Raw genomic sequence first — 13,779 nt, forward strand, 5'->3', positions numbered from 1 at the left:
GATGCTCATTTTGGTGGAAAAACGTCTGAAACCACCCAAACCTTTTTTCCTAATACACATCTTCATCAACTTTTTCAAGATTCTCACAGGCATGGGCTTTAAAATATTTTGGCACCCAAAATTGTTCTATTTCCTGTGAGCTTCTTGAAGCACTGCTGTATTTAGCTCTTCACGGATCTGATACTCAGCTGATAGTGGATCCAGGATAGGTCACAAGGGCGGTTTCGCCAAAAAATGCACATTCCAGGACATTAGTAAAATCAGCATGGTTGTCATATTTTAAAAACTTAAGACATAATAAAATGGTGTTCTTTTATTATGTTCTTTTAACTAAGTAATGGTTAAAAATGAGAAGAAAACAAGTATAGTTCTTAAAAACATGAGTAATGCAGACCTAATGGAGGAATAGTTATTACAGATACTCATAAATACCTGTAATTCCAGAATGATCTGCACAGCTAAGACATAGCTATGAGATTTTAAATTATGTACTTTCCAGGTAAGAGACTTCATAATGTTTTTATTGTATTCACTATGTCATAGCATAACTACATTATATTTAGATGTAAGAGTATGTCTTTCTCAAAACCAGTAGTCAATTCCAGAAGCTCAATGCAGGATTTCTTTTTGAACAAGAATTGACATGTAATGGATGATTTTGGTTTGCCAAAGACAGAAATCAAATAAGAACAGATAAATGTTTTTGAGGTTATGACTACCGACTATCTGAAACTCAGGAGACTATTACACTCTTAAGCTGGCAGGGTCATAGTAAGTGAGTGGCTGATGAAGTTCAGAAACTTGCACCTGACTTTAATGCCCGTGATCCCCGCCTCTTCATGATTCTCTCATGAGCCCTCTTCTTCCTCTCTTCAGCAATCTCAAACTACCTGATGCTTACTCTCCAATGCTCTATCTTCAGTCCACATCTGGATTTAACTGGAAATCTCAGGATCAGTTCATACTGGAGACCACAAATTCTCCACATTCTGAACTGAACTCATTTTCCTTCTCCCATGAATTGTTTAGTCTTGCTGGGGCTGGGGCCATGGCATAGTAAGCCAATCCTCTGACTGCAGTGCTGGCATCCTATATGGGCAGTGGTTTGCATCCAGCTGCTCTACTTCTCATCTAGCTCCCTGCTTATGGCCTGGAAAAGCAGCAGAAGATGGCCCAAAGCCTTGGGCTCCTGCATCTGTGTGGCAGACCTGTAAGAGGCTCCTGTCTCCTAGTTTTGGATTGGTTCAACCCTTGTTGTTGCAGCAATTTAGGGAGTGAATCAACAGATAGAAGACCTTCTCCGTCTGTTTTCTCTATAATTCTGCCTTTCAAATACAAATACATCTTTTAAAAAGGAAATATTTAGTCTTGCTTCAGTTACTATGGAAGAACGTCAATTTACCTGATGAGCATAGCTGCAGGTGTAACAGTTGCCCTTTCTCCTTTCACTCCCCATTTCCACATGGCCATCCCAGTTGCTGTCAGTTTATTGTCCAGGCATCCCATTCTATCCCAGTAGTTCACACCTTCTCTGTCCCCAGTACTGCAAGAGCTTCATTCCAGCTCCTCCAGCTGGAGCCCCCTCCACTCTGAGCTAGCATGGCTCCTGACAACACTGACACTCCACCCCCATTGCTGCATTCTGCCTATCTACCCAATCCCATTCTCTCAGCGTACTGCTCTACACCAGTGTCCACCTCTAAACTCTGGCAACTTGATTGCTCATGCAGATTCTCCTATAAGAGAAATACATATTAACTCTATGAGAACAAATGTATATTGCACTGAACATTAAAATAGGACATTCTGCTTTGTATATCATTCTTGAATGAGTTTATCATGTCACATCCATCAGGCCTGATTAATTCCAAAAGTTTCTAGACCTGCACAATTGAAGCAAAGACACTGCTGTCCGGTGAGACTTTGTTCTGGACATAAAGTAAGTCTTTTTGACACTAAAATAAAAAAAGAAGTCATTTCAGTTAAAATGCATGACTCTAGTGAAGAAAATATCAAACAAAACTACAGGAGTATCCTGAGATCTGTTAATGATGATAAATAACTTTTAATAAAAATCTAAGAGTTTTAGGAGTTGCAAATGGAAAAATATTTGATGAATAAACATCTATTCTCAATTCTATATCAAATCCAGTCTTCCTTACTAACACTGATACTGACCATGGGCCAGGTGTGGGACCACTACCCCACTACCTTGCATTTCCACTTCTTTCTCTCTCAGGAAGACTCTGACCACCAGCCAGTCATGCTGCTGGGACTCTCTCACCATAAAGCACTAAGTATCATCACCAGCAGGGTTTGATAAGGTCTACAAGAACAGCAGGGTGCCAGAGGGGGCAACTTCTGCAAAAAGTACAAGGCCAGTTGTGTAACACAGGGATTCCACTGGCTCCCTGCTGACTATAAATGCATAAAACCTGGCCTCTTACACTGTTGTTCAGAAGAAAACCTTCACATGGGCTGTGCTTACATGGCCCATCTGTCCCCTTGTGGCATCTGCCCTGGTCTAGAATCCCATATTTTAAGTTGCCCCCATAAATCTAATTATATGGAGCTTCCTTCTTTAGTCTTTGGCTCAGTTCGGGAGGTGTCTACACCCTCTATCAACATGCAGGCAGTAGATACTGTGGTAAACATTGTCTGCACACAATCCCCTTTGAGCCTCACAACAACGGGGAAGTCACTACCATCACCATGTTATAGACTAAGAAACGAAGAAACGGAGGCTAAGAGGTGGAGTCCTGAACTCAGACTTACATGTGTTTTTCCAAAGTTAGTACCTTTCACCTCTGAGCTCCAGTGGCAGGAGGCTCACCGCGTGAATGAGAGAACCTGATCTGAAAAAGCCTCAGGGATGGTCCTAGCGCAATCCTATCTCCCTGTTCCACTTTTGAAAAACACTAACTGATTACTGAATAAAGGAGAAAACCTAGGTAAGCCCTCAACTTGTTCTCCAACAACTTCTAGCTGCTTTCAGCAATGGGTTTCTGGTCCCAATGTTGAGCATGTTTATAATAAGACAAAACAGTCTTATGTGCTTTTATACACACCATATGGCTCTTTAAAAAGACAACACCAAATCTGAGCTTGAGTTTATCTTTAAATGGGTTACTCTACAGCATCAAGAAAATAATACAGATGTACTACCACAAATTCTGATTAATTCTTTCGCTAGATCTGAGCTTCTAAAAGCAGTAAATAAAGATCAAAGTAAGTCTCTATTCCAATAAATTAAGTTTGCTTCTAATTTAATGTCTCACAATAACAGGGATTTACTAATTATTTGCTAAATGGAGGGAAGTGTAATGTCTTCTTGGAACTGGACCTATAGAATGCATGAAATCTCTGTTCTCTTGAGATTAATTAAAAAAAAACTAAAAAATAAGTGGATGAGTCAGGCTGTATTCAAGTAACATTACAGTCATCATGTGGAGAAAAATGAGAAATACAAGCTGGTCAGAGCATTTGAAAACTGAAGGTTTTTAAGCCACTGTGTATAAAAATATGTGCCATATGGTTTCCATTGCAAACATTCCCTAGAGATGGGACCAACCATACTGCATCCCCCCCTCAAAAAAAAACCCTTTGATATTTCTCTATTGTTCCTCTTTTTCCAATTTTGTTTGTTTTCCAGAACATTTATGATAAGACACCTTTACCCTAAAGTTAAGACATGAAATTGCTACTGGAAGGAAAAGCTAAAGCTCCTGAGATGAATACGAAACAGTTTAATGCCTCAGTCATTCTGGGGAGTGATTACTTGATTACTTTATTATAGCCTACTGATGACAGTGAGATCCTCCAGAAATATAACCTTTGAAAGATGATCTCAAATTGCTATTTGTTTTCAAGAGTTTTCAGTCTGCTTCTAATTTTGTTTGCTCCCTCCCTGGTCATGGAGCTATATCAACCACGACTACTCTACACCCGTTGTCAGCGCACCTCTCCCTTTTACAACCTGCTGTTGGCTAAGAAACCAGATAACCAGGTTATCAGGGAACTCAGCCGTGTCAGCTTGAGATGCCACCCCAGGGCCTGTTTTGGGGCGCTTGGCTTGTTTCCCAAGCACCTCCTTCTTTCATCCCTCCAGCACCACGGGCTTTGCTGGCTTTCTCCTCTTTCCCTGGCACCTGCACCAAACACTTTTCTCACCTGCTGCTGTTCCTTTTCCCAGCTTGACTAGGAACACACTGGGGTATTTCTATTCTGTATCCCAAGTACAGTACAAGACCTCCTCTCTTCTTTTGTGAGGATTTTTACTGCTATTTGCTGTAAGGAAACAGAGTGGCTTATAAGCATAAGAAGAAAAGTCAGCAAATCTAAAAAATTTCTCACAGCTATTTTACTTTTAATCACAGTTCACTTCTTGGATAACCTCAAAAGATGATGTATCATTTTTCCCTGGCTTTACTATAAGTTCTTTGAAGGAAGAAATTTTACTATTGTGTGTCCAAAATCCAATAGCCTATAGTGATTCTACAATACATGCCTAAGTCAGTACACTGAATCATAGAAATGTTTTATAAAAAAGTTGATTACTGATGCATTTTTCAGTCCAACATTAACTAAATGAATTACTTTGAAAAACTAAATCAAGAGTGAATACAAAAGTACTTTTTACAAGTTTGAGGAAAACAGAATTAAATTTGACACACACAAAAAAAAACCTTTGAATTCATTTTTTTTCTCCCAAGTTACTAAAGCAGCTCCTCTGTTGTACAGAGGTACTATATTTGCATGATCAAAAATTCTGTACAAGACATTGGTGTTAAAAGAGTGATGTGTCATTTTATGGCAACAGCACACACTATCCGCTTGAAAGAACCAAAAAGAACTCATCAGTCTCATAGGAGAGCTAAAAATCAAACCTTTCTTTGGCTCATTTCTTCATTTCATCATGTCCTCACTGCTGCTGATGAATGTTCTTACAATAAGCCCTACATCCAATGAGAAATGATCCGACTGCTTCTTTTCAAAACTCACAGTTGCAAACATAAGCCTCATTTGTAGGTTTTCAATTTTGTGACTAAAAAGAAAACAAAGGCAAATTCAGCGGTTTAGCCTAGTGCTAGTGGAGAAAGATGAGAAGGCTTGGATTTTTTTCTTTTTTTGCTGGTTAAATTTCATGCTTTTGGAATAGTAGTACCAGCTCACAGGGACTCTAGTTGGTTTCCAGTGCCCTCCTCCTCCCCTTTTCCTCCAGACACAGTGCTCTTTTTCAACCAACAAGCTTGCCTTTGTCTTGACTTACACCACTGCCCTGCCTAACCCCAAAGCACCTCATGGCCGGGCCTATGGTGGAGAGCAAAGAGCAGAGCTTCCTCACTTTAACCCCAATGTGATGGATTGCTGGGAAGTCCTCTACTGAGCTGATCTGCATGCTAAATGTAAGCAATCCATGAGTTCTGAAAAGGACACAAAACCATGTGGAATGGGGCAAATTCAGCCACCAACTGTGGGCCTTGCCATGCCCTCTATCATCCTCTTAAAAGCCCCCTCTTTCTGACCACACGCCACATCTTTCCGAGTCACCACTCACTTGCAATCTGTTGTAATCCTTTCACTTATTCTCATTCCCATCAGTGAATCCACATCACCTCTGGCAAGGTTCTCTCCATCACGTACCTGTATCCTTGTGGATGTGAGAATACAACAGTAAACCTCTCAAAAGAGAAAATGGGCACCAGGGAATGAAACTTTCCAGCTTTTCTGCAATGTGTCCTTCTACACTCAGTTGATGTCTAAGTGCAGCTTTGATCCACACCTACTCTAAACCTTGCTCCATCGGTTTTGCCTAGCCTCCACTCATTTCTATCTCCTTCTTGGCTTATTAGCATGTCCCAAATGTTCCACCTTATCATAAACATAAAGGTCCCTCTCGTCAGCCAAATTCTCCAAAGATGATTCATTCTCATAAGCTTGTCTTATCTTCTCCATACTTCAACCTCACTAAAACCACTCTCCCTTGCACCACCAATCATCCTCACTATGCAATCCACTCAGCCCTGCCTGGGTGACACCTCGCGCCACCTTGGGTTCAGCACGGATGCCCACTCCTCACTCCAGCCTTCCTTCTCTTGCCCTCCTGCAGCCCACATTCCATGATGCTCATGATTGGCCTCCTCATGGACCACCCCTCCCCCATCCTTCCTCTTGATCCTTCAATGTTGGAGTCTTCCTCAGCTCTGATCCTCCTTGGGGGAAGAACCCCCAGTTTAGCTCTTCACACAGATGTCTTGCTAAGCTCTACTCAGATTTCCAACAGAACGACGATGATCCACTGGGTCCTCAACTCCTCCTTTCTTTCACCCTGTCACATCCAATCCATGCACAAATCTTGTGTAGCTTACTATCAGTATGCACCTCAGACCCACCTGATGTTCTCCCTCCCTTCTATCATCCAGTGTCAAGCCATCATCATCACCTCCTATTCACTCCAGGCTTAATCTCCGGTCTGGTCTGGCCTCTGCCTGCTCTTTGCTCCTCCTGCACTGCTTCCTCCCTGCACTCTCCGGCGCCCTGTCTGCACTTCCTCACCGCACTCTCCACACCTCCCTCCTGTGCTCACTGCGCCTGGAATACCCCGTCCTTCTCGGGCTTCTTGTGCTAAGTACTTCTTACAACTTCAGGGCTCAATTTAAAAGTCATCCTCAGGACGAAGTGACTTACCCTGCACTCCCATTCCCCCATCTAAAGCAACTCCCCCTGATTAACTCTGTACTCTAAATCAGCACCTAATTTACTTCCTTCACACATGTATTAAAACCTCCTTCCTGAACATCTTGAAAGGAAGGAGACGTGCCATCTTTTTTCCTTTCCTTCTCCTTGCTGAGCAGAATGGGAATATAATAGCAGGAATTTGGGGCAACTCAATAAATAACAGTTGTTGACATGAACTGTTCACTGGTATGTGGATATTTTGGCTATTACCACGTTTCATCTATCAATTCCACTTCCACCACAATATTATAAAACATTTGCAATATTATAAAAGCAATATTATAAAAACGTCCTATTTTAACTATTGCATTGTCAAAAACACAAGAGAAAAAAACTCAAAGTTCAGCAAATACCAGCAGAAAAATAATGATAAACTCCAAATATATCAATGATCTTTATAAAAAAAAATCTATATCAAGGGCTAGTGAAGGTAGAGTAGCAGGCTAATCCTCAGCCTATAGTAGCAGCATCCCATATGGGCGCTGGTTTGTGTCCTCTCCTCCTCTGCTCCAGCTCCCTGCTTCCAGCATGGGAAAGCAGCAGAGGACAGCTCAAGTCCTCGGGACCCTGCACCTGTGTGAGAGATAGGGAGAAAGCTCCTGGCTCCTAACTTTGGATTGGCTCAGCTCTGGCTGTTGAGGCCATTTGGGGAGTGAACCAGTGGATGGAATATCTCTGTCTCTCCTCTCTGTAAATAAAATTTACAAATAAAAATAAAAACAAATCTCCGAAAAAAAAAAAAAACCTCTATGCCACTACAAAATGATCTAGACCACTGGTAAATTTTGTATAGTCACTTTCTTGTATGAACAGGGTATTTTCAAGGTTATGTGATTTGAGAGTAAAGCGTGGAATTAAGCGAGAACATTACGTTTTAAGCAATTACTTCTAAAGAACTTTCAACTACATCAACTCAATCAATAACTGACCTATCAACTTCTGGTTGGAAAGCTTTCAACAATGTCATTTGAATTGAACTAAAAGTACTAATCAGAGAAACAGTTTAGCAACAGTATTTGCCCAAAAGGAGGCTACAGATCTAAGAAACCTAAGATCTAATGGAAAGATCTCCAAGATCTAGACAAGATCTAACGTCTAATGATTTAAGAAAGCCGAGACATAAGATAACACCATCAGATAATACATACTTAATGGGTGTTACAACAGCGTTCTCCTATAGACACTTGGTGAAGGCTTTTTAGCTGAAGTGATCTATCTTCTCCTAGGATGTAAAATTGAGGCAGGTTTGTAAGGAGGGAAAGATGTGAGAATGGAGGTATTTGGCAAGATAAAGCAAAACAAAAACAAGGCCCATGAGCAAGCAGCAAACAGGCTAGTGGCAGCACACAGACCCATGTCAGTGGGAAGGCATTTACATCTCACTAATTTAGATCATGCGTGACCCTATAGGCAAGATCTTTCTAAATGGAAAGGGACATTTGGAAAAAAAATAAACCTAGAGGCAGAACACAATATATATTTTAGGAATGGAGACAGAAAAACAATTAGGAAATTTCATCACAGTGGATGTGGATAATAAAGGCATAAACTAGGTGAATCGAAACAGTACTACAGATTTATGAGTTAGTAAAAACATGACTTACAAACTGATAAGTTGGTTCTCGATGAGCTTTTTTGGCTCCTAGCCACAACTGGTACACACCTCAGTCATTGCAGGCTGGAAATGTCATAATTCTGTAGTCCTTTAATCCTCCAGCTCTGTTCCCTGGACATCTGACCTGTACCTCAAACTGGTTTCTGTAACTTCCTAGATATATTGGTTGCCCAATATATCTAGCCAAAACAAAGGGCAACATTCACTGCCTCTCTCAACACATCAGGAAATCCCCAGACCCATCATTGTGATACAAGCCAGTTCTGCCTTTAACATCCTATGTTTATTTTATACAGCTGAACTCGAGCCATTCTTCACCAGCATAAATGCCTCTTTATCCACTGTGCCTTCCCAGAAGCACCAACTCAAAGCAAGTTTTGCCTCCCAAGACTCTCCCCTTCTCTCCAGAAGAATTCTGTTAACCTGAATCATAGCTGTTCCATTTCTCCTCTGTTACGTTGTTTACTCCTAGCAGCAACCATAACCACTTTGTTGCTGTATCCCTCCCCCTTCTTTCACAAGTAAAGATCTTGTTCAATAATACATGGCAACTGCCTCATAGAAGGCTAAGAACAAAGACTCTGAAGACAGAGTTTGAACCTTAACTCTGTTGTTGATTAGCCAGACAACCTCCTGGCAAGTTACTTAGCTGCTTGATGTTTCAATATTTTCACATATAAAATGGAGATAAAGTAGATATGTCATTAAAATTGTCACGGGATTGGGCTTAAAAAAATGTAAGCACCACAAAAGTGTGTGAATACATACAATCACTCTTTAGGGCAGCGAAATAGTGATACTTTGCATTTACGTGTAAAGCTTTGACTTACATAAGAAAAAGCAAAATGTCAAGAACAAAGCCTGTCTCTAGGAACAAGCAGCCATAACAAACACTTTCTAATCCTTATGTGTGTCCTGAGGGTTGGCTGTGCACTCCGAAGTCTTCCTTATACTGACAATGGTTCTGTCTCAGTAGATGGTTCAATATTGGAAGAAAAATCTTCAGATTGGATTCCTGGGACAATGGCCACCTAACTGGTGTCCTAGCCTCTGGTCTTCTCTCCCTTCAGCCACCTCTGCACAAGGCTCAGACCTTCCAAAACACAAATCTACTGTTGTCCCACGGCTGCAAATTCCCTTCATTCTACTCATGAAGGAAAAGTTTGGAACCCCTTGGCAATGCATACAGAAATGTCCCTCACCTGACCCTAACCTAGTCTCCAGCTGCAACTTTCAACACTTCTCACCGCGAAAACTAAACTCACACAGAAACAACTCAAAGGCTTTTCTTCACCTTTCCTATTGCCTACAAGACCGCTACTGAATACTGTGCTGGGGCTGCTGTAACAAACTGTCAAAGACCTTGTGGTATAAACAGGAGATATTTATTTTCTCACAAGTCTGGTGTCTGCGAGTCCAAGGTCAAGGAGCTGGCAGACAGGTTTCTCTACAGGCTCCCTCCTTGGCCTTCCTGATGTATGTTCATAGGATCTTTGCTCTGTGCCTGTGCATCTCCGGGGTCTTCTTTTGTGTTCAGTTTCCTCTCCTTCCTTATAAGAACACCTGGCAGGTGTCAGGCCCACCCAGCAAAGCCCCATTTCCAAATCACATTCTGAGGCTAGAGAGGTTGGAACTTTAACACAGGAATTTTGCAAGGACACAGGTTAGCCTATAGCAACCCCTTCTCCTCTCTTCTACTCAAGCTAATTCCCATTTGGTTTTCCAAGATTGGCTTAAACCTTCCCACTCTAGGCTGACTCTGGGGTCCCTTTTCTCAGCCCACAGAACCTCTATACACCCCTACCTGCTGCAATCCTATTGCTCAGCACAATTTAGCTGCCTCTTTCTTCAGACTGCATTTCTAACTAACGAAGTCTATATTTCCAGTACGCAGAACAGCGTCTGGCCAATAGAAGGCACTCAGTGAAAATATGCTTATTGAGGAGGAGTAGCAGAAGGATCGTGGTTCTTGTAGGAAGGCAAGTGTTGGATTCAAATCCTGATTCTGGAATGGGTGTTGTGGTACAGCATGTTAAGCCACTGCTGGGATGCCCATATCCCTCATCTAAGTGCCTGGTTTGAGTCCTGGTTTCTGATCCAGCTTGCCACAGTGTGCCTGGAGGCAAAGATGGGGGGGCGCTCAGGTACCTAATTCTTGCCACCCATGTGAGAGACAAAGCTAGAGTTTCTGGTTCCCGGCCCAGTCCTGGCTCTGGCAGGTTTGTGAGGAGTGAACGTGCAGATGGAAGATTTTTCTGTCTCTCCCCTTCTCTCCTCTACTTTGCCTTTCCAATAAACAATAAATCTTTGAACAGAGAATCATTGAGTCTGCCTTACTTACCTTGAGACTCAGCAAATCACTAAATGCTGAATGGGCACTGTAAACAAGATGGTTGTAAAGATAAGATGAATTACCAAAATAAAAGCATTCATTTGTGCAGTTGGCATACAGTATGTGGTCCATAAATATTAAGGATTCTTTTCAGAAGACTGGATAAGAAAACTATGGTTCATCTACTCCATGGAATACTACTCAGCTATTAAAAAACACAAAATGCAGTTCTTTGTGGCCAAATGGGCCAAACTGGAAACCATAATGCTAAGGGAAATGAGCCAATCCCAAAAGGTCAGATACCACAAGTTTGCGTTAATTTAAGAGGATATGATGTTATGTAAAACATGTTATTTTATGTATATTGTTATATGTTGTGTATTAACTAAAACTGAATTGACAATGAGGTGATCACAGAAGATGGTTAAGAAATTGCAATTGTTTTTAACATACTGGTTACTCAATGCTATAACTATTAGTTACACAACGAAGTTAATTGTTGCTGAGGGTACGTTGGAACCTTTAATTGATCGGGTTGATAAGTCTGATGGGTCTGCCCTCGGACTGGACAGGGTCTCCCCAGGAAGCTGAGGAACTAGATTGGACTATGGGATGTTGGACTCTGTGTTTGGTTTATGCTTGCAAAGAGGGAATCTCAATTGTATTTGATCAGTGGATATGCAACAAGGTGGAATATTCCACATGGGGGGAGGGCTGGGAGAGGGGTGGGGTGATTCCCAGTTCCAACGAAACTGTATCACATAATACAATGTAATCAATGAATAAAAAAAAAATTTTAAAAATTAAAAAAAAAAAAGGATTCTTTTATACTCAGTGGTTCCTGCTGGCAGTCAACTGACACTGGGCACACTGACCATCTTGTCTCTGCTTTTGTTGCTTAGCTATAAACATCCCAGTGCTTTAAGAATATATTAATATATGCAAACATTTAGACAGGTAGTAGCATACATGCACCTCATTATGATTACAAAAAGACTGCAAGTGTGAATGGATATGTTTCAAATCTAAGTCAACTAAACGCGACTATTAGTGTCTACTATTAGTAGCTACCTAATGTCTTGATTTCTTGCCAGCTAAAGAGTTTGTTAACCAAAGAAATTCAAAACTTGGCAGAGATGATCAAAAAGAAAAACCACAGTATAATATGTTATCATCTGGTGTTTAACACAATTTGGACACTGAAATCACATTTGTAAAAAAACAAGTTTGTCTACTCTTTGTTACTTAGGTTAACCATTCACAGTGGAGAATAACACCCCTTGGCTCACTCCTGGAACTGTGAAATCACAAAAGCTGTGAACTAGAGAGGACATTTGGGGCAAGAGTCCAGTTCTATTATTTCTCACACAAGTGGAAGTGGGTGTGGGATGGTTTTTTGTTCTGTTTTTTTGTTTTTGCAGTCTCCCTGAGCAGCTCTGGGATGGATGGGACTAATGGTGGGCAAAGAATAACTGGTTCGCAAGCACAAATCCCAAAAGGGGGTCAGAAACCTCAGATCTCCAGAGCATGCTGGAAGGATGAGGAAACAACACTGCAAAGTCCCCTTCAACCATTATGTGTTCAACACCTGTCATATCTGATAAAGTGGGTGAAGCTGCCTGCCGAGCAGCCTAGGGGCCAGGCAAACCTAGACTGACTTCACTGGTCCCACAGTCTGAGCCACAGATTAGAGGAGCAGGCAGGTTGAAGCGATGAAGCCACCAGCATTTGCAGAGCTCCTAACTGGGGAGCCTGGCAGATAGATGGCAAGTCCCCAAACTCGAGTTCTTTCTGACCTCTTCCATTGTCTGCATAGAGATCTGGGAGATAACAAAATGCTGTCTTCCCCAGAGGGTGTGCTGGCTGCACATCTGAGGCTTGCTGGACATTGCTTAATCTTAAAAATAGCTAGAATAACTGCTGTGATAACAGAATGCCTTCATCCTTGCCCTTCCCAGCCTGCATGCCCTTCAGGGTTTATTTTCAGGCAACACGGCACCATCACCACTGACATGCGATTTGGAGATCCCACTAGCTCAGACTTCGAATTCAACAGCAGATTTGAAGGCTTCAAAAATGTTACTGAAATACGCTGGGCTCTGAAGCAGCCCACTTCACCCTCTTCCTATGTTCCATTCCAGCCTGATGCGTTTCCAGGGTTTTTTCCCTCTCAGCATAGAAACGCCAGATCTAAGTACAGACGCATGAGCAAGTGACAACTCAAGCCTATTACTACAAGCTAGAATTTCTTAAAGTGTTGGTCAGATTATTTTCATGCAGCTAATAAAAAGAACATCTGCCAATATCTATTATTTATGCTTCAAACCAAACTGCTTCCCCCCCCCCCCCCCCTTAAAGGACTTGTGGTGTCTGGCTTGAAATCAGTGGTAAGAAAAGCTCAACGTGACCTCAATACAGAAAAGGGCTCTCTCTAACGTCCTCGCATTGACAGCACAGATGGCGATCGAGGCTTATGGTTTTAATGTCCAGGCACTAAAGCCACTCATCCTCCAAGATGAAGGCTGCAGATGGATGCTTGTGGGGCGGAGGGCTGTCACTTCTCAGACTTGGCCACTGAGGGAGCATCCCGAGGTCGGAGCCCAGCGCCCATCCCTCGGCACCCAAAGTCCATAAACACGCACTTGCCCACACGGGGCGAGGGGACCTAGCTCTCCCGCACCCAGCTCCAGCTCGGGCATCCGCGTGTGACCTCCAAGAAGCTGAGGACCGGGGCGCGCGCGGGGACGCTCCGCCACTTCCCGGGGAAGTCCATCAAGGACAAGTTTGGAGGCGTGCGCGGGAAGGTTACTCACCGGAATGGCCCGGCGTCCTCCAACCTGCGCTCCCTTTGCAAGAAGCCCTAGACGCGGCGGCAGCCGGAGAGCCAGCAGCCGAGGCTGCCGCCGCCGCCGCCAGTAACTGCCCGGGCGTGGCAGGGACCGGCAGACGGCTTCACGACATCATCATCCGGCGACCTTGGAGCTGCAGTGACGCCGGGTCACTGACAGCCCCTCCTCGAGAGGGAAACAGCTCCAAGAAGACCCACTCTCCCAGCAGCCTCCACGGCCCCTGCGCACAACCGGCTGGGATTTGT

General features: G+C 42.8%; 1 protein-coding gene across 3 annotated transcripts in view; it reads right to left on the bottom strand.

Moving 5' to 3' along the window:
- Positions 1 to 13,749, bottom strand: part of TRAK2 (trafficking kinesin protein 2) — a 68,741-nt gene extending 54,992 nt beyond the window's left edge. For 2 of the 3 annotated variants that reach the window (XM_058664840.1, XM_058664837.1), the window contains exon 1: positions 13,499 to 13,748. The gene's annotated coding sequence lies outside the window, so the exon portion shown is untranslated. Of the gene's footprint in view, positions 1 to 13,498 lie in introns of all 3 variants that reach the window. The other variant, XM_058664838.1, reaches the window with a different exon arrangement.
- Positions 13,750 to 13,779: the final 30 nt, after the last annotated feature.

This window comes from Ochotona princeps, chromosome 5 (assembly GCF_030435755.1).
Source record: "Ochotona princeps isolate mOchPri1 chromosome 5, mOchPri1.hap1, whole genome shotgun sequence".
Classification (NCBI taxonomy): domain Eukaryota; kingdom Metazoa; phylum Chordata; class Mammalia; order Lagomorpha; family Ochotonidae; genus Ochotona; species Ochotona princeps.